Genomic DNA, 22,424 nt, shown 5'->3' on the forward strand with positions numbered 1-22,424 from the left:
AGCCTAAATTAAAAGCAACAGCAAAAAAGTGAGTCTTGAAAAGTTTCTTAAAACAGTCTAGAGAAACAACATTCCTGATGCTGATGGCTAGACATTTAGTTATTGCCCAGCAGGCACATGACATCTTACAATGTTAATATTACGTTAGATTTCGTTTGTAATGTCAGGTGACCAAATTTCAATTCCTTGCCAGTGTCTATAAACAATCAAATTTTGTTGTCCAATAACGACGTCAAATGACGTTGATATTTGGTTGATTTTGGGTTGTGTTGGAAAGTGACCAAAATCCAACATCCAGCCAACATCATAAACAAGTCATATTGATGTCAAATACTTATATTTATTCGTCAGTTATGGCAAATAAAATCCAGTATCTGATAGACCTCATATTGGTAACGTTCACACAACGTCAAGCTGTAACATCCTTAGATCATTTCGGTCATCATACAGTAAACATCTGTGATCTTCTCATCAGTGACATGCATCTACAGTCTCTGGGTTCATGCGTCTTAAGATTTTAGACATCTTCTTGGACACTTTTAATAGCACCTTTCACACAGTGATACCGGTAAATATCCGGAAAATTTCCGGAAAGAGTTTACCGGTATATTGAAAAAAGCGCTGTTCACACAGGCGAGGACGTTACGGAACTTTTCCGGAAAAGAGCATTCACACATCCATTCCAAAATAGCGGTAAATTCTGACATCATTCACCACATGAATGAGCTTTAAACGGCTGCGTTTGTATTTGTAAACATTTGACTAAATTACAAACTCTGTGGATGATCAATATTGTGAACAATTTTCGCAGGATCACTTTCGCATGTCGAGATGTTCATAATATGTGCGTGTGCAGGCGCTCACAGGCTGTTTCACAGGCACACGAACGTAAACAAACAACGGCTTATCATAAGCATCTCATCGATGATTATTTACACAGTTGGCATTAAGAAGAACATATAAACGTGATCTGACTAACTTCTAGCAGCTAAATGTGTCTGGAAAAATATTCAAAGGCTTTTATTCTCACAAACCGCGCGGACGTAAATGCGTCTGACTGTTGTGATTGGCTAAAGCAGACTTCTCACGTCAGCACGTTCTAGACGTGCACGCGCTTATTACGGGAATCTTCCTTCTGCATTCACACAGCGCAGCATTCCGGCAAATTGCCGGTAATGTTACAACTTCTCTTTCCGGAAAATAGCCAAAACGAATTTACCGTTATTTTCAAAAAGGACCTGTTCACACATACAACCTTTCCGGAAAATTGCCGGCAATTTTCCGGAAAGGTCTGTATGTGTGAAAGGGGCTATTGATTCTAAACAGTTGCTGCAATTATAAATATTATTAAAAATCGCAACGTTTCAGATTGATTTTGATTAAACGCACAGCCCTACCACCCATGGTCTTAAGTTTACAGAGTGGCTGATACAGTGTGAGTCCAGGTGCAGGATGAAGAGGTGGAAGTGGCGAGAGTTAAAGTTAAATTGTCTGTAGTTTATGTGTGTGAATGGAAATGTATGGGTGATTCCCAGTGATGGGTTGCAGCTGGAAGGGCCTCCGCTGCGTAAAAACATATGCTGGATAATTTGTCGGTTCATTCCACTGTGGTGACCCCTGATTAATAAAGGGACTAAGCTGAAAATAAAATAAATAAATAAATGTCCTAAAAACGCATTAAGATCCAATCAATTTTTTTAAAATACTAAAATATCTGAGCTACAGACACACACAATTGACTTTTAAAAAAATCTTTATATCTTTAATGTTAGCAATCATATAACTTGTGTTTTATTTACCACCTACACACAGAAAAAGCTAATACTCTATACAACACAATTGAGAGCTTCATTCTCTTCCTCAAATTTGCTCTTTGACATGTAATTAAGTTGTTTTTCTAATGAGCGCGGTTAATGTAATGTGCACCTAATGCACCTGTCATGAGGTGTTGTGCGTGTGTTTCCGCATGTCTGTGCATTTATATATATAATTATATATGTCATAGTTTGCAATGTTTGTGTGTCCTGGATTGCATGCATGTTTTTGCGTGTGTGTCCTCTTCAGTTCCCCCAGGGTTCCTGGTCACCTCCTCAGCAAACAGACGACTTTGCCAAGCTGTGGCTAAACCACCTTCTGCAGAGCCTCACACCCCAGGACACACACACACACATGCACAGCCCTGAGTGGACGAACACAGCTGCTGTCCATGCCCCACAGTGAGCACTTCACACACACTCACACAGGGTCGTGTCACTCTGCCTGCCTTTCGTTTGGGACATGCTGAGGTTTCCTGTGATGGTTAGAGATAGACTGAAGAGATTTTGCACAGAGGCCTAATCTGACAAACACATTTCTAAATACACATATGTTCTAATGCTGTACCACTTTAACTTTCTAGATTTTAATGTGACAAAACTAGTATGAGATAGAATGTCTACCTAGTCAATTAGTTTAATTTAATTAATTTTTAAAAATTATTTTTCTGAGGCCCAGAATATGATTGCCTCTGAGGAAATGTATGGAAGCCATATAGCTAAAATATGTATGACTCACTGCATGCTGCTGACCTATATATTCCATACTTAAAGGGCACCTAGGTTACCCCTTTTTTCATTTCATTAGGAGAAAGGGGAGTCTGAGCTCAGAAAGGCTCTCCTAAATTCATCCATTTGGTTTATTCCTTTGTGTATCAGGGATTGCCATTGTGGAATTAGGGCTGGGCAATATGGCAATGATGCAATCTCGATAATTTTTTTCCTATTGAATGATAACGATATATATATTTCGATATACGTTGTTGCTTCCAGATTTAAGAGCGTACACCAAAAATGACTGAAGCCACAAAAATAAGAGGGTCCATTAACTGACATAACATATTTAAAATTTTCGGTGGCCAACATTTCAGTACATGTTTAATATTAACATACATTTATATTCCCATTACTGCACATTTCAGCTGTGTGATTGGCTCAATATATAGTAAAAAAGTCCAGAGCTTATCATTGTTATTGACAAAAGTTTTGTTGCGATTCAATATAATATCGTTTATCAGCAGTGGGTGCGGTTACATTCGTAACACAGTACTAAAAACACTCAAACGCACACTGGACTTTTCTCCCCAGAGACTTCCATTCAGACTGATGCGAATGCAGCAGACCGGAAACGCAAGCTTTTGCGACAAGTTTCACAGTTCACTGCATTGGAAAGTTCAAGCTTAGGAAACTCTGACCTGCGAAATCACATCATGTGATTGCGTAAGACCAATCGAAGATCAAAACATGATCTCTCTGGACAGAAATGTAAAATATTAACAAATCGCTCGCTTTTTTAATGTTTAATCATCTTGTAGTTTTACATGCTCAAACTCTAGCGTGACCGCGGCTTGAGGTAAAAAAAATCTAGATATTTATGCATGTTTGGATTTGTCTGATTGGTAAATTATGTGATGGCTAATATGGGACCATCCTTGGTCGATTATATGCAAGCGATCCTCTCGAAATTAGCTTATAAATAAACTTCTCAAATTAAATCTAATGTAATGCATATAATAATAATATATTGCAAAATACAATGCATTTTCCATCCATACTAGATGTAGCAACGCAAAGTCATTCTGAAGAGATTTACAAATTTAGAACAGTATGAAAGCCACATAAATAAAACATAGTCGGTTGTTGCTAGATCGGTTATGGTTGTGCCCGAAAGTTAACGAGAATAATTTAATTATTTATTAAATTTCCAATTTATTAGTAATGTCTACCCCTACACCAACCCTAAAAACAGTAATTATACAGAGTATTATTTATACTATCTATAATATTAAATTGTAAATTTTAACCCCTACCCCCACCCCAACCCTAAACCCAACCGTCACAGGTAGAAACAGTAGTTGTACCGAGTATTATTTATGCTATCTATGAAATTATCCAATAAATTGTATTTTTTAATGCCTACCCCTACCCCAACCCTAAACCCAACTGTTACAGTGCTGTAAAAATATTAATTATTATTATACAGTTGACATAAAAAATGCTGCTATGTTAATGTGCATATCGCACTTCCGTCCGGCAGTGTATCTGATCTAGGCTTTACCAATATAGTCCTCATCATGTACCGTACACTAGAATTCAGCACTATAATACTAATTTCTTTAGAAAATATGTATTTTTAAAGCCAGTCTACAAAAACTTTCAAATTAGAGTGTGTGTGTTTTCTCTGTGTGTATGATCTCTCTTTCAAGTGTAAAAACTCTTGTCTGTTCGCATTACTTTTGCCACCTCCTCCCTACTGTAGCTAATTACTGTACAAACAGCCTACAGGTTTCACACACACAAACACTCACGCACACACACAGCTTCACAAACGCAGGTCTGTCTGCAAATATCATGTGACAGGGCAGTGGGTCGCATCACCTGAGGTCAAGGAGGGCCGCAGACCTGCCGCTTGGCTGGACACCACCAGAGACGGACAAATCGCCAACAGATTGTTCCTGACACAAGTTATACTGCAAACCTGACAGGACACGCAGAGCCGGTGCTGCTGGGCGCCGCTTCCACTGCGCATCACGGCTGACAGGACTGTGCGAACCAGAGGAAGGGTAATGGACACAAACAATGGACGGATGACTGAGTGTGAGGTGTCCGAATGTTTCAGGGCGAGTTGAAATGTCACAGCTGTTGGAAACGGACGCCAAATCCGTGCTAAAATTGCTAGAAAGTTGAAGTTGTAGTTCTTAAATGTTTTCTAAAAACAGCATTAGCAACTGAAACTTTTAGGGGCAAACATTTTAGAAACAAAATTCACCTTTAATGGGGCAAATTGTCAGTACAGAACCTGCTATTTTAGCAGCCGTTTGTAGGCATTTCAACAAAATTTGAACAATAAACCAATGATGAATCAGAATGATTAATGAAGTAGCTGTTCATTCATTCATTTTCCTGCAGCTTAATCCCTTATTTATCAGGGGTCACCACAGTGGAATGAACCACCAACTTATCCAGCATGTTTTACACAGCGAATGCCCTTTTAGCTGCAACCCAGTACTGGGAAACACAAATACACTCTCACACGCACACATACATTATGGAAAATTTAGTTTATTCAATTCACCTGTACCACATGTCTTAGGTCTGTGGGGGAAACCAGAGCACACAGAGGAGAACATGCAAACTCCACACAGAAACGACAACTTACCCAGCCAGGACTCAAACGACAGTGAGGCAACAGTGCCAAACACTGAGCCACCGTTTCCCCCCAAAATAGCTATAGCTAATATTTTATTTGCAACAAAATGTTTAATGTTCAATGTTTTTCTTTATTCAAAAAATAAAGTAGTAAACAAATCACCTGATCACTGAATAAGGTCATTGGAAGTTTTTTATTTATAATATTATTAATAAATAGCGTTTTAGGAAAATGTTCATTTAAAAAAAAACATCATTGTAAAAGGCATTATATACAAAAAAATGTTAAAAAAAAATCTTAAATGTTTAATTGATTTTAATTTCACAATAAATCTATAATAAACTTTGGGCCCTGTCATACACCCAGCACACTAAGGCGCAAGACGTGTTAGGGGCGATTTGTTGGCATTTTCAGACCAACGCGACTCTTATTTTCCCCTTTTGCGCCACATTGTTTAAACAGTTAATCTATTTGCACCACTTTGTAGACTTATGGGTTTCCCAGTCTAGAAAGAAGGTGTGTTAAGACACAATATTGGCTCTTTGCTATTTTGAGAAACTAAAACAGACCGTGCCATTAACCAGCTATAAGCTGATCTAAGGTACATACGTTGCTCAGTGACATTGACACCTCCAAATGATGTTGAATGAGTCACATAATGTATTTATAAGGTATAATTCACCTAAAAATGCCATTTTTGTCTTCACATAATGATGTTTTCGCGGCCGGGAAATCACACGTGACGTGAGCTTCTGACCGTGAGCTGTTATCACAGAGAGGGCGTGCGCGCGCTCTACTTAATGATAGACGCACGCGCGTCTACTTTAGTGAACAGAACCTGCATATGTTGCAAGTAACAGGTAATCCAGTTGTAAATAATATTCTGTTTGTAGCACAGAGTGATGGTTTGGGAGCCGCGCACGAAGTATGAACAAGCACTTAGCAGTCAAATTGACACCGAAAGAGTGCACTTCATTTAAATGATCATATCGCAGTTTAGATTTATGATTACGGCAAGCATTTAATGTTTTTTCTTTCATAGCGAACCCACAGTTGTGCATGAAAATAAATGTTTACAATTTCAGTATAACTACTCTAGCCTATTGTTGAATATAATCTGATAATGACAAATGTCTGATTTTAACAGTGAATAAATTTGACTAAAATGACAAATAGCAAGCATATATCTCAAACATAATAATTCAATATCATAATTTATTTATAAAATTATTTTTAATTATTTATATTTTTTTTATTATAATTATTTATAAAAACCAGTAGACCTACAGATAAAATTATTGTCGATGTTGTGCCATATGTTTATTTTTTCCGTACCTTTATTTTACATATACAGAATCATTAGAAAATCGTGATCTTTATTTTAAGCAAAAAAAAAAAAAACGAAATTCTTATTTTAGCCAGAATCGTGCAGCTCTACTGTTTAATTGTTTTCTCACTAATGAAGCCTTTAGCGTTCACTTACAAAGTTCAACGTGTAAATAACAAATGCACTATGGTGCGATGCAACTGACTCTTAAAGGGAAAGGTAAATGAGACTCTGATTGGTTTATTCTTAAAACACACCCATAACTCATCAAGAGAATAAGCACAACCCTGTTAGACCATGCACCACGGTGCAGAGCCTATTTTTCCATCCTTAAAAAAAGCAAAAGTGGATTCAGACTCGACCTTAATGCTTTTTTAATTCACTTTAGACTTTGTTCCTAGATAATTAAAATTACAACACAAAACAAATAATTAAATAGTTAAATTAAATGAACAGTTAAACTTGAAATGTTTATATCATAACCAAATATTAATTAGAATGCATAGATTTGACTTCATCCTTATCCTTACGAAACCCTTACGAAGAGACAGTAGCCTGGGCAAAACTTCTACATAATGAGCCACATCAGTAAGAGAGGAATAATAATTAACCAAGGCAGAATGGTGGGCATCACCCAGTGGTGCCAGGGTGACAGTTAAAGCCCTGCCCGCTTTTGTGGGCATCAGGAAGAGGGCATCGCTCTAATGGGGGTCACCGAGTCTCTAAAGCAACACAAGTCACGGCCGACACAAGCTCCTGTTGTTTACCTAGCGCTCTTGAGAGCTTAATGCAACACTAATGTGCTACTGCTGGCAAGTTAATTACAGTGCACACATAACAAAATGGCACTAGAAAGTTTTTTTTTTTTTTTTAGTTGCTCTCTCTCTCTTTCCCTACTTGGATCTGACATGGTCAACACAACACCCACCAACAGCGCACAGGGTCTTTAAGAGCTGTGTTAATGAAAAACACATTAGAGCTGGATAATTCAAACACAATGCACGAGGAGCACGAGCAGAATGATTAAAAGAGTTATGCGAAATGTTGAACGTGTGCTGAAGGGGTTCCATGTTTTCTTTTTCTCCATGTCGCTGGTGGAACAATGGATTCAAAAACAAGTGGAATGAGTCAATTGTTACAGGTGTGCTGTAATTTTGCAGACAATTTACATGATTATGTTTGTGCTTCCATTGTTTGAAGGAAAACAATGGACAATTTAAGTAGATGACAAAACATCATTTCACAATTTAGATAGAACAAAGCTTGCTTTATGTAGAGAATTAGTGTTTTTAACAAAAATATGTCTGTAATACTGCTATAACATTCTACTGTGCTGTATGTGCATTTATATCGTTTAAAAAAGAATGAATTATTGGTAATAAATGGAACACACACAGCAAGCATTTTCTTATGTATGGTAAGCACTTTTTAGACATCTTATAGACATCTAAACGGCTTGGCTAAAACAAAGTTGATATTGGACTGTCAGACATCAAAAAACATCCCAAAACTAGTTACCAAATAAACAGGAGTGACTGACTACACTTGTTTATGTAAATTTTACCAGTTCATTTGAAGACTTAGTTTTGATTATTCTTGGAAGTCTATTAGATTGCCATTGAAAGCCCAAATTTTTGTGTAGATATGCTATTTTTACTTAGAGTACGGCTATGTTGTTGCAATAAAAATGGTATTTTAAATATTTACGCAAAATAATAATACCGTTATTTTTTTGTTTTATTTTGCTTTAAGGCGAACAATTGATGATTCAAAGAGATGGCCTAACGTAATTACAGACACACAAATCCTGTATCAGAGTTTTAGTAAAGAAGTGTTATTATATTATTTCAGTATTGCCACAGTACTGCTATGTCATGGACTTTTCGTTTGTATCACCTTGCACCTACATTTTATACACAAAATTCAAGATCATTTTTGGGAACATTTTAAAATAATGGTCCATGTTTGTAAATTTCTTTTCGTAATACATTTCTTGTTTATTCATTCATTCATTTTCTTTTCAGCTTAGTCCCTTTATTAATCTGGGGTCGCCACAGCGGAATGAACTGCCAACTTATCCAGCATATGTATTACACAGTGGATGCCCTTCCAGCTGCAACCCATCAATGTGAAACATCCATACACACTCATTCACTATGGACAATTTAGCTTACCCAATTCACTTGTACCGCATGTCTTTGGACTTGTGGGGTAAACCAGAGCACCCGGAGGAAACCCACACGAACACGAGGAGAACATGCAAACTCTACGGTGTTTATTCAACTTTAAAAATTATTGAATGTTAAAGTTCACAACTTTAGATTTTAATAATGCATTAGTTAATGCTAAACTATGATTAATAAATGTTTTACAAGACTTTTAAAATGCTTTACAAATTGCTTTTTTATGTTTTATATTTACTAAACGTTATAAATTTAGTAAATAATTTTAAGGGGGGGTGGTGTGTGTGGGGGGGCGGGGGAGGGGGGTGGGGGTTGAGAATCTAGCAGGCTCAAATGGAAATATGTGCTTTAGCCTACATTTTTGTGAAACTGCAAAACCATCCGTTTGACTGTGGTTTTTAGGTAGAAATACAAAATGTTCCTTTTCACACTAATGATATTGCAGGGACATATTATTGACAAAAAAGTATAATATTCTGTCAATTTGTTTAAAACACTATTGGTTGGTTTTAGTGATGGGTTTAGGATAGCTAGGTGATCAGTAGGACAATAGGATGTGTACAACAAGGACACACTGTAAAACCCAACAGTCAACTTTATCAAATGAATAGTGTAGTTGAGTTAACTTAAAATTTACTGCAAGCTAATTCTACACATTTGAAACGAGTTTTGTACTCAGTGATGAAGGTAATCAGTTAATTAAATACATCATTACTTCAACTTAAATTAAGCAAGTTCACAGTACTCGTATAGATTCCTTTTTTACCTTAAATGGTTTGTTGCAATCGGTTTCCAATCGGTTTGAGATGCCTTAACTTATTGAGTTTTACAGTACTCGGTTTAGTTCTCTTCATTTATTGGGTTTTACTGTGCTCAAATTGCTTTGTTTACTCAAATAAATTAAGTTAACAGAACTCATTAGGACTAGTTTTTGAACTTAAATGGTTTGTTGCAATCTGTTTCCTCAAATGGTTTGAGGTCCCCTAAACTTTTGGGTTTTACAATAAATTTATCTGACACGTATTACAAAACGTTCCCTATGATGTTAAGTTAACACCAAATGTGTAATTAAGTATTTGTGCAAGTAAATCACATATGAGGTGAATTATATGGTGTGCGAATGTTTCTGCAAACATGTGGAATTCACTTTAAATTGTGTCTACCATTGCATTTTGTATGAACCAAGCATAGTAACATATTTTAGAAGAACATAAGTATTGAACACATCACCATTATTCTCAGAAAACATATTTCTAAAGATTCCATTGACTTAAAATTTTCCCCAGATGTTGGTAACAACCAAAGAAATCTATAAATGCAAATAAAACAAATCTAATTAGTTTACAAATTAAGTTCTGCATAATAAAATGAACTGTTGCAGGGGAAAAGTATTGAACACATGAAGAAAGGGAGATGTAAAAAGGCAGTGAAAGCCCAGACAGCAGCTGAAATCTCTCAGTATTTCTTCACCAACCCTCTGCACTTCCTCAATGTAAATTTAAATTAGCTGGTTCAGTCCAACATCTACATTATTAGGATGAAGATGAAACCAGGGTGGACATTTCAGCAAGACTGATCCAAATCACAACCAAGGAAACTCTCAAATGCTTTCATCACAAGAAAATCAAGCTGTAGAATGACCCAGCCTATCACCTGACTTGATTCCAATATCAAATACAAAATAAAGATCAGATTTGACAGACGAGACTTACAGAACTATCAAGATTTTTTCACTGTTGAAGTCTGTGAAAAACTCACACCTGAGCAATTATGAGAGGCATCTTTGAGCTGCCATAACCAAAAAAGCCTTTTATATAAAGTATTAAATGCCTAACTAACATTTATCGACTACAACTACAAAAATAACTACAAAACTATGATTGTGTACAAACAGTGAAATCATGCCAATGCATTCAGTATTTCATGTGTATGGGCTTCAATCAGAGAATAGCTGTGTTATTGCAGTAAAATCCATGTACTATCTTAAATATTTGTACAGAAAAATCATGCTGCAATTTCCCAGTAATGTGTTCCGTTTGGAGTTTCATTGTTAAAAGGGAACAATGAAAAACTGCTAATGCAGATGACAAAACATTATTTCAAAATGTAGATAAAGCCTAGAGGTTCCTTAACTAGAGCATAGCTGTATTAAGGCAATAAAATCGCTGTATCTTTAAGTATTTACACAGAATAATTAAACCGCAAGCCTTTATTCTTTGAGCCGTGATTATACCTTCAGGAATGAAATGAATATGAGCTGAGAATAAACCTTTGAGGGACAGTTTAATGATGACTAATAATTAGCTAGACAGCTCTATTATATCCAATAGCGTATATGAATATTATGCAGAAACGAGGCAGTGTTGCTGTTGCTATTAACGCCTGAATAAGTAAATCACTTGGAAAAGTCATAAGAATCACTATTTGGGGTCATAAACAGGCTTGATCATTTGACAGTTGCTGTAATGCAACCTTTTGGGCCGTAATATTTCAGACAGGTACTGTTGTGCATATGATGAAAAACATTACAAGCCATGCAGAGGTAGTTTTGTGTTTAAATGGCAGAATGGAAGGGAATTATGCAGGGAAATGTAGAACACCAAGTTTATTAGCTAAATGTGGTGATATAATAGTAATATTGACAATGTTTTTGGAACTGATATATCTGATATATGAACTCTTATTGTGAGAAATAATGCAATTTTTAAAATTAAAGCTAAAGACTTATAATTAATTGAGATATTAATTTGCAAAGATTCAAAGTCACAATTATATGAAACAAAGTTGCGAATGTAAGAAACAGTAAACCTGTAGATTTAATAAACTATATGGAGTCACAACTGTGAGATGTTAAATCACAATTTTGATGAACTTACAAAACTGCAAACAAAGTTGAAAATGCAAAAATAAAATTAATTGCCATTCGATTGAGAAATGAAGTTGTAATTATACAACAAATAATATACAATTTTTTGACAAAGAAAGTAGCAAGTCATTATTGTGAAATAGTAAAGTTATAATTTAAGATAAGTCACAATTGTAAAAACAACAAAAAAAGAAAACAAAAACACATTTTTAAAGTTTGAAATATTTTGTAAAGAAATACAAGTTTGCAAATTAAGTCATAAAATATATATATATATATATATATAAATGTGAACGTAAAACAGTGATGCTTGGTGATTTATAAAAAAGGAAGTAATAAAAAAATGCAGGCAAAATAAAATTAATACTCATGATGGCTGCCAATACTGCCAATATTATGAAGCAAAACAATCAGCCTCTTTAAGAAACTAAACATTATTTATAACATTGCAATTAACAAACAAACTTCACATAGTGAATAAATTCAAATGTGAGCTGAGGCTGTTAGTTTACAACACTTCAAATAGGTTGCAACATTTAACATTTTAACACACTACGATCCAATGCCTGATTGACCTCAATGTATTATCAGAGACCACAAGTACTACTTTTGTTTTGCCTGTTTTTATTTTTAAAGTCTCAAAATGTTGGTAGTAATCACCAAAGACCACAATGTCAAAAAAACTGAATACAATGGGGAAAAAGTCCAGAGAATGAGAAGGACTAGTTCACCAAAAAAATGAAAATAACCTCATCATTAACTCTCCCTCATGTGGTTTTAAACCTATTTGAGTTTCTTTATTCTGTTGAACATAAAAGAAGATACTTTGAAGAATGCTGGTAGCTGATACCCATCCATGATAGAAAATAAATGGATGTTAAGGGTACTATCAACAAGCATTTAAAAAAAAAATTTCTTTTGTGGTAAACAACAGAAAAAAAAAACTCAAAGGTGTTTTAACAAGTTTGAGTAAACAATGACATATTTGAATAAACGTTCCCTTTAACAGCACATTTAAGCTAATATGGTCATTGTCTGGATACTGAAATTTATGTTCCGACTAATCACAAATTAACTTTTGAAAACCTTATCTCCTACGTCACAAAGACAGCAGTCTGTCATATGAGAAATATGGCTAAGATATAAAACATGCTATCCATCTCAGACACAAAAAGCTAGTTCATGATTTTATAGTTTCTAGACTGGATTACTGTAATAGTCTTTTCACTGGTTGCCCAAATCCTCCAGTTTCAGTTAGTGCGTCTTGCAGCTGCTAGAGTTCTAACCAGGTCAAGAAAATAGGACCATATCACCCAAATTTTATCTTTCGTACACTGGCTGCCTGTTAAGATCTGTATAGATTATGAAATATTGCTTCTCACCTATAAAGCTTTAAATATTGTAGCTACTGTTTATATAATCAACCTTCTGTCTTGCTACAATCCAACCCACTCTTTAAGATCTCAAAACTCAGGGCTTCTGGTAGTAACACTAGGAGGTCAGGCCTTCTCATATATGGCACCTGTATTTCTATGACTCCTATTTTTAATTTATAGCACTTAATTTTGACATTGACATTTAATATATCTTGTTCAACTACAGTATGAACAGCAGCTACACTAATTATTTTCTTTGGTCTTTATTTCCTTGTGGGGATGCCCATCCCGAGGCCTCTAGAGATTGTGCAGTGCCACTTGATGAGAGCCAAGACCTGTGAAGAGATGAAGCCAACCATCGAAGGACAACACATACACTTAATGCACACATACACTTTAATGAACATGTACACATGTACATCACCTATTTACTAAATATCTGCAGGTTAACTACGTTTATATATAATAACTTTAACTGTTAACTAAGCTATTAGTTACTAGTTAATTAGTTATTAGTAAATAAGTTATTAGTAAATAATACATTTATAGTAACTATTAACCTTAACTTTTCTGGATTTAATTTTAATGTGCAGCTTTTGTAAACTTTAATTAAATTGAACTGAACAATCACCAAATAACTTGACTACCACAACCCCCCTACCTCTTCCTCCCTTCCCCCCAAAAAAATAAAAAAATAAAAAATCAAATTATTTGCTGTCTGGCCTGCATTTTGTATGCATACACGACCCCTCCCCAAGCGATTTGCGATCACATTAATGACTGAAGTCCTGAGATAATTTCCGAAGCTTTCTAGAAAGTCAATTATCTCCATCTGCCCCCCCAGCCGCCCACGTGCCACCTACCCCCGTAAGCTTCATTTATTACCTTTAGAGACTTTTGACAGAAATACCATTAAAAAAAGACACTGACATTACTTAAAAGAAAGGGCATCACACAGTCGGCTGATGAAAATTAATTCGAAATGGAGCTCGACCACTGTGACAGGAAATGTGCATCAAATGCGTCGCTGCAGTGGCTAATGGTAGCGGTGATGGCGAACGAGGGGCATATCTCCATCAGTCGCCCTCCTTCTCCGCCCGTCCCTCCCTCTCCCGCTAAGAGAGTGTGTGTGTGCCACTCAGAGTCGGCCTCCAGCTGGGCCGCATTTAGGAAATGCCAGTGAGCATGGGCGGCTTGCTTGACTAAGCGCAGTCTCACAGAGCCACGCACCATTGGGGATAGTGTGAGAAAGGGTGCAGAACACCGCCCTCCCCCTTATACAGCAACAACGCACACACAGGTCTACACAAATGCGTGGATACAAACATCCACGTTGGCCTGTTACACTTTGAATCTCAGACGAACGCAAAACTGCCACGGCTGCACCACCCACCTTGTGGCGCGGGGCTTCGCTTTGATGATTTGTTTACTCGTGTAGAAAATGGATCAATGGAGTGAATGTGGAGGTTCAGCTGTGTGTGTTTTTATTGTCTGACGGTTGACATGTCGATGCAACTCTGAAAAAGCTGGATATAACTTTTGGTCATGGCCTGTACACTTGATGTGGTAGGTTGTAATGGGTGTTGCTGTGCTAGCTTTGGGCTAGCGAAGAGGCTAGCTCTTAATTAGCTTTACTGCAATGTAACCTCTGGGGCCGGGAACAAGCCTGATGGCACTTGGATGTGACTGCATAACACTGATGTAAACATTCATAGAAGAATAATCTTGTCATTAAGAAGAGTAAATGACTATAAGTGTTATGGATCATACTAATTTACTACTTTATCTGACATTTCAAGATATTCAAGGTTTCAGATATGAAACTTCCTGAATATTAAAGATTATTGTTTGGGCAATTGTTTTGTATTTAAGATATTATATCTTTTTCAGACTATACTTGCTGATAATATAATAATAATGGCATAAAAACCCATTTAATTTTCTTTATCTAGGCCTTTTATACTGTAAAGTCGTATATGAAACTAAAATAATCAATTAGATAAAATGGATGTGACTGGAGAATAATGATGTAAACATTCGAAGAAGAGGAATCTTGTCATTTAAAAGAGTAAATGACAATACGTTTTATGGCTCATATTAAATTATTACTTTATATGAGAGTTCTCTTTCATAGCTTATGAAACTTTCTAAATATTAAGGGTTATTGCTTGTGCAGTTGTTGTGTATTTAAAATACTATATTTTATATACATTTTTAAATAGGTTGCAACAAGCAGGTATCTTACTTTTGCAAAATTAAAAATAAGAATAATTTAGCTTTGATACAGTACCTGATTGACCTCAATCTGTCATAAGGGATCACGGGTATTACTTTTATTTTGCCTTTATTTGCTTTTAAATTCTTAAAATGCTGGTAGTCATCACCATAGGCCACAATGTTAGAAAAACTGAATTCAACGGAAGAAAAAACCCTAAAAATGAGTACAATCAAAGTGCTAGTTCACCCGAAATTGAAAATAACCTCATCATAAACCCTCCGTCATGTTGTTTTAAATTTATTTTAAGTATACTTTTCTAACTACATGCAGATAATAAAACTGCTTGCAGATAATATAATAACAATGGCATAAAAGGCCATTTAAGTTTTACTTATTTATTATAATTTATTATAATGTACTATAATGAACTAAAATGCACTTTTTGAGTTTTGCGGTATATTTTAAATGCATCTTAAAGATGAAATATTTATGAAATTTTACTCTCTCATGGTCACCCACTGAAGCTAAGCAGGGCTGTACCTGGTCAGTACCTGGATGGGTGACCACACGGGAAAGCTAGGTTGATGCTGGAAGTGGTGTTAATGAGGCCAGCAGGGGGCACTCAACCTGTGATCTGTGTGGGTCCCAATGCCCCAGTATAGTGAAGGGGACTCTTTACTGCTCAGTGAGCACCATCTTTCGGATGAGACGTTAAAGTGAGGTCCCAACTCTCTGTGATCGTGGAAAATCCAGGATGTCCTTCAAAAAAAAAAAAAGAGTAGGGGTTTAATTCCAGCATCCAGTCTCCTAACTACCATTGGCTTCATCACTTTGTCTACTCTCCACTAATTAGCTGGTGTGTGCCGTGCGGTCTGGCGCAATACGGCTGCCGTTGCGTCATCCAGTTGAATGCTACACACTGGTGGTGGATAAGGAGATAACCCCAATGTGTAAAGCGATTTGAATGTCTAGAAAAGCGCTATATAAATCTAACAAATTATTATTATTACTATTATTATTATTATTATTATAAAAAGTGATTTAAATTATGCTAAAATGGGTAAATCAACTGCATTTAAAGTGATAGTTTGCCCCAAAATTTTAATTTATTCACTGTTTCCTCACCCTCAAGTGGTTACAAAACTTTATGAGTTTCTTTATTTTATCGACCAAATAATAAGACATTTTAAATGAAGCTTAAAAACTTAACCCTTTACATTCATAGTAAGACACAAGTGCAAGTCAGTGGTTCCAGGTTTTCAGCATTCTTCAAAATATCTTGTTGTGTCTTTCTGGTTTGGAACAAGACAAGATTGAGTAAATGATAGCTGAATTAAAATTTTTTAATTACCCCTTTGATTCAATTTAAACTATCATTTTAATAAAATTAAGTGTCAACATTAAAGAGTACTAAAAATACTTAAAAGTACAAAAAAAGGGTCAGTATGGATGTTCAAACGGTTTTATAATTTCTAAAAATTACAAAAAATAAAACCATAATTCAACTAACAGACATTAAATTAAAAAAAAGGGTTTTGGTAAAATTTGGGAAAAAGTTTGGAATCATTACAGGATTTCTCACTCTTTACTTCAAATAAGTTAACATTAATAAGTGCAATTTTTTGAAAAATATACCTTCATCATGTCTGTATAAACTATAAAAAAATAATTGTGACAGTATCCACATCCATATTACCCGTAATACGTCTATATCTATATGATAAAGCCATGTCTTTTCCATTTTCGTGCATAATTGTTTAAAGTAAAAACACCCTTAGTCTCAATACTGTCTGAAAAAATAGTTAAATCTCATTAATGATTTTTCTTTTTTCACAAGTGGTGGCAAGCAAACCAATGCCAAGTGTGTGATTCCCAGCAGGCAATGCATGAAATTATCAAATGTATAACTTTCATGTAAAAACCCCCCCCCGCAAAATCCTCTGAATAAAAAGGCATGCCAAAGTAACATTTAAATGTTCCCTTAATGAGAACTGAGGACAGTAACAAACAGTAAAGCATCATAATTATTACATCCACGGCACAGCATGCATTATTAGAATGATTATAATTTCATTATCGTAGCTTTGCTTTGTTTACAGACAATTTGTATTTAGATGGCAATAAACGTACCAATTGGAAGACTGAATGAGTGTATGTGTGTATTTTGAGGCAGTGTTAAATTGTCTGTTACTAAAGTCTGCATCTGTACACTCAGGACAATGTTTCCGCCCGAAGCAGAATGAGTCGTTCTCCCAAGAGACCACAGCTCATGTACAAAGACAGTCAGACACTGCTTCTCTTTCATTTTTTAATCTCGCAGTGAATGAAGCAAAAGCGGATAATCTCAGTGACTGCTGTGAGAAAATGCAATGCTATTTAGAGAAAGAAGGACATTCATTGCACACATGCCAAAAACCAGCAGTATGGGTTATTAACCAACAATGAGAATCCAACAAGGAAAGATATTTAAAAATAAATTAAGAAACTCTTCTTGATTTGATAGCAGAAACTGAATGTAATATAAGTTGTATGTTGGACTGATTATCTTTTAATTATTGATATTGATATAGTTATTGAAATACACCGCCACCTTGACAAAAATTCCTTAAGGCCAATCAATCGATGAATGCTACATGATATACTGTATATTAATTACAATATTTTTTTGTTACTTGCCAGAATGAAAACAACATCACAAATATCCATTCAAATAAATATTCATTATTGTACAATTCATTATTAAATAATATTCAATAATCTTAGTTAAATTATGAGCTACAAATCGGTTGGACACATAGTTGGAAACTGGAATTGTCAAAGTTAAAGCAATATGTTAATTTATAATCATAAAAATATGTAAAAAATAATAACATTATTGTGGGAATGTAATAGTCAGATGCAGACATACACACACACACACACACACACACACACACACACACACACACACACACACACACACACACACACACACACACACACACACACACACACACACACACACGTGTATGTATGTATATGTCTGCATCTGACTTACATTTGAATAGCCAAAACTATAAGTTTCAGTCTTGTCAATGCGAAAATGTGTGAAAAAAAGTGTTATTAATTAGTTAATTTTTTAATCAATTGACAGCACATACATATATAATTATAAATATATACAAGCAATTTCACACTTGTAGCAGTGCAGTAGGTGTGCATTGTATGCCATCAGTGACGATATACAGCCACAATGCACTGCTACAAGTGTGAAAATCAAACATGGAGGTCTCAAAACCCTTTTTTATGAGAATCTACTTTCCACCACCATTAATTCAAATCTGCAGCTGACGTCAGAACAGCAGAAACCATTGCTACTTCACAAACGTCACTTCAAAGCTAGTGTTTGAATGATTCTTTAGCATAATGTCTAAAGTGATGACAAAACAGATTTTTCTGACATTTTAAGATTATGAAATGCCATCAGTCTACAGAGATTTCCCAGTATTATCGCAAAATTTAACCCAGAAAAAGCCAAAGCAATGGAATCCCAACCAGATTACTGTTGTATTTGTTATAAGGAAAAATGCTAAACACATGGGGGCATTTCTTCTTTCTTTCTATTTACTGAACTAGTCTGCAGTAGTGAAAACAGTACACTCATTAGATACAGATGGCCATCTCCAGACTTTATGATGAGTCCCATCTCACATTCAACACACTATATACTATGGTATAAATACAGCACTACAACATACAAAAGAGAAAGAACAACTTAAAAAGTCACTTACCAGTTTTTCAATGATTTGATCTGCTGTAATTTAACATTACGCTTTATTTTTCCTCCTCTAATGACTTTTTATGCTGTCTCTGTCATCATCTTGTGGATAGACAACGCCAATTACATCTTTTTAATATTTAAAATAGGCACTGTCCTTATAAATAAACTACACAGTTGCAATCTAAACAACTACATGCTCGACTAAAAAAGCCTCAAAAGTACATTATGTTGTCCAACATCAGCAGTATTTGTCAAATTGTAGATTGTCTCTCTGCTTGTTGCTGTATGTGGGCGGAGTAATACACAAGGGGTAAAGAGGCAGTGCAAGTGCTGTTACTGCCAAATATCGCACAGCAATCAGACAATCAGATTCAAAAACCAGACAGTACTGTTGTAAGAATATATATCATTTATACATTTATCAGTGTAATTTTAGTATATTTATTTATTAATTTATTAACTTCATTTTTTATTTATTTTTAGTTAATTTCAGTCAAGTACAATTATTTTGAATTCCTGCAGTTTTGATTACAAATAAAAAAGCAGGTCTAATGCATAGAAAAAAAGAATGAACAGCAAACTGTATTGTATTTGTGGATAAAATATGAATAATAATACAAACAAATGAGCCCGTGTATGTGCACAAAGAAATGTATGTAAAATTTGTATGTAAATCAGCTTTAAAGGGGCCAACTGAACTCTGGACAGAAAAAAAGGGGCCTTTGACCTGTCCGTGTCAGAGTTTAATGAACTATTGAGGTCTTACATGACCCTGAACTAGTAACTGAGTACCAAGGACAGACTAAGGGATTAGCGGCTCCCCACGGGCCACAAGCCTGTCGCCCACCCTGGGGTAAGAGCAGGGGGTTGTCACTGCAACCCCAACTGCCACTTTCCCAGCCTGGTTACAGGGCAGAGCGCGCATGACAGATGCTAATGATGCTAAGAAGATTTCCTGCTGCTTGGAACCTACAAAAAAGTAGAAATGCAGCTGAATTCAACTGAAAATCAGCAACTAAAAATATTCAGCCAAACCAGCAGTTTACAATAAAACTGAAGATTCGCCAATTAAAAACTATTCTGTAAAAGATTCAGATTCTGCCCTAGTCGTTGAGTGAAAAAGAGACATGACACTTCTTCAAAAATGAATTTTAGTTTTGTACATAATGTATACAGTGCTCAGCATAATTGAGTACATCCCATTTTGAAACAGTCAATAAAGGCGATGTATTTTGATTAATTTAAACAAAACAGATTTATTTAACAGATATATTTATGAAAATATTATTATAGTCACCGAGCAACTTTAGAAATTGAAAGATAATACAATTAAATTCAAGCAAAATATTGCAAAAGAAAATTACAACCTACACAATTTCAACTAAATTTTTCCCTTTTTTTTTTTTTTTGCTTCTCTTGATTTTTTCTCATTTCTTCATTTGTTTTTAATATTTTTCTATAACACACACTTGGGTGGACTAGTTTTTGGACTGTTATTGTAAGTTATTTTGTTAGATAAGCTGTGGCTTGCACTGACTAATATAATATTGTATAGCTTCCTATTCAAAATATGAAATTAAACGAGTCATTTGTGAAGGGTGTACTTATACATGCTGAGCACTGTACATAGCAAAATATGAATAGAATTTGGCATTGTAGCTAAGTTAACTAGCAAGCACTACATGATTGCACACATATAGTCCTGTAGCTCATCATTGTTGTTTTGGTATTTGTGCATGCCAATAAAAACTGCAAGATGCACAGTATGCGCATGCTTTTTTTGAAAAATATCTTTTTTTGTTTATATTTTCAAAAAAATAGAGCTATAAATAACTTTTCAAAAGTTATAGATGTAAATAGACATCCAAAACAAATAAAAAAGTATAGGTTTCTGATGGAATAATTAAAATGTAATAAAAATACCACAGTTTTACAGTATGACAGTATTGTGGTTACTGCTCTTAAATAAATGATTTTTAAATGTCTGGGTAAAACAAACAAAACATCTTTTCTTTCCCTATTGAACACAGTATATTCTATTTTAACCATTTCAGGCTAAATAGTTAAAATAAATAATTGATTTCTGCTTTCTTCATTAGTTTCAAAAACTCAATATCTTTACAACACATAAAAATAGATTTAAAAAACTTTCATATACTTTAGGAATCGTATAACTTTTTAGCAGTTGTAAAACTTTTTGAAAATGGTTTTCCTCCCTTGCCTACCGTTTAGTCAAAAATGATATTGTATATATTGCTTATTGGACTCCAATTGTAAAGAGTTATTAGGTATTAGCATTAGCCAAGTGCTCCAATACTGACACATCCCCAAGTAATGTCAATTTTGTATTAAAGAAAAACTTTAATTTAAAGGAAGACTTTAATTTAAATTTCAATGTTCTGAACTATATATATATATATATATATATATATATATATATATATATATATATATATATATATATATATACACATATACACACACACACAACACAGTAAAAAATCCTGGCTTCCACACAATCCCTTCATGTCATCCCAACATAAATCAATTAAGTTTACTTAATAATTTTAACGTAAAATTTAAAACAATTAACTTGTCCCCAAAAAACTTAGGAATTGTGTTGTTTCAACTTATTTTAAATATGTAGTTCAAACAAGCAGGAAAACTCATTTTTTGAGGGTATAGTAGTAATAATATAATATTAAATGTGGAAATATAACGTGTTATCAGTATCAACCAAAACTTCCACATCACTGCATCACTAAATTCAACAAAATTGTCTATAGAGTATGAGTGTGTGTGTGAATGAGAGTGTATGGGTGTTTCCTAGTACTGGGTTGCGGCTGGAAGGGCATCCAAGGTGTAAAACATAGGATGGAATAGTTGGTGGTTCATTCCGCTGTGGCAATAATCAGGGACTAAGCTGAGGGAAAACGAATGAATGCATCCCTAAATAATACATAACTTCAATATGGTGTTTCAGAAAAAAACTAAAAAACTGGCTGAAAAATTAGGAGGCAGCTCTCGTTTCCAACCACTAAAAACGGCTACTATTTACACTGCTAAATAGTGTTGAATTCGAAAAGAGAGATAAATGAAGTGAGGGTTAAAGAGGAAGAGACACGGCGAGGGATTGAGAGAGGGAAAAGGGGGGCGAGGACGAGAGCGTGGCCCCCTCAGCAGTGCAGCTGCCCAGCAGGCAGTGGGAAAACAACAGCGGGGTCCTGCACAGCTGTGCCCGGAGTGGGGCCTGTCACTAGCGCTTAGGCTGACAACCACTCGCCGCTCGTTGGGGCCCCCTCACAGGTCATTGGGTGACAGGAGGGGCCGTCATGCTCCACTGAACAACACGCACACACACAGTCACACGCGGCCATCGGCATACTGGGAAAAGGTGTTCGCCACCTCATCTGATTGGCTTGTAGCAACAACTCCATTTGCTGCGCTCCCTGGGCTCCAAATCCATGTTTCTAATTAAGTGTTACCATCACACGAAGTCTAATGAAGATG

The 22,424-nt window shown here is 35.3% G+C and overlaps 1 long non-coding RNA gene across 8 annotated transcripts in view; it reads right to left on the minus strand.

Moving 5' to 3' along the window:
- Window positions 1-22,424, minus strand: part of LOC137489337 (uncharacterized) — an 83,862-nt gene that overhangs the window by 56,153 nt on the left and 5,285 nt on the right. Inside the window, exon 3 of one of the 8 annotated variants that reach the window (XR_015526364.1) lies at window positions 13,129-15,913. The exons of 6 other annotated variants lie outside the window; for them this stretch is intronic. This is a non-coding gene — a long non-coding RNA (uncharacterized LOC137489337). Of the gene's footprint in view, window positions 1-13,128; window positions 15,914-22,424 lie in introns of those variants that run through there. One more of the 8 variants, XR_015526367.1, reaches the window with a different exon arrangement.

Source organism: Danio rerio, chromosome 25 (genome assembly GCF_052040795.2).
Source record: "Danio rerio strain M-AB ecotype USA chromosome 25, GRCz13ab, whole genome shotgun sequence".
Lineage (NCBI taxonomy): Eukaryota > Metazoa > Chordata > Actinopteri > Cypriniformes > Danionidae > Danio > Danio rerio.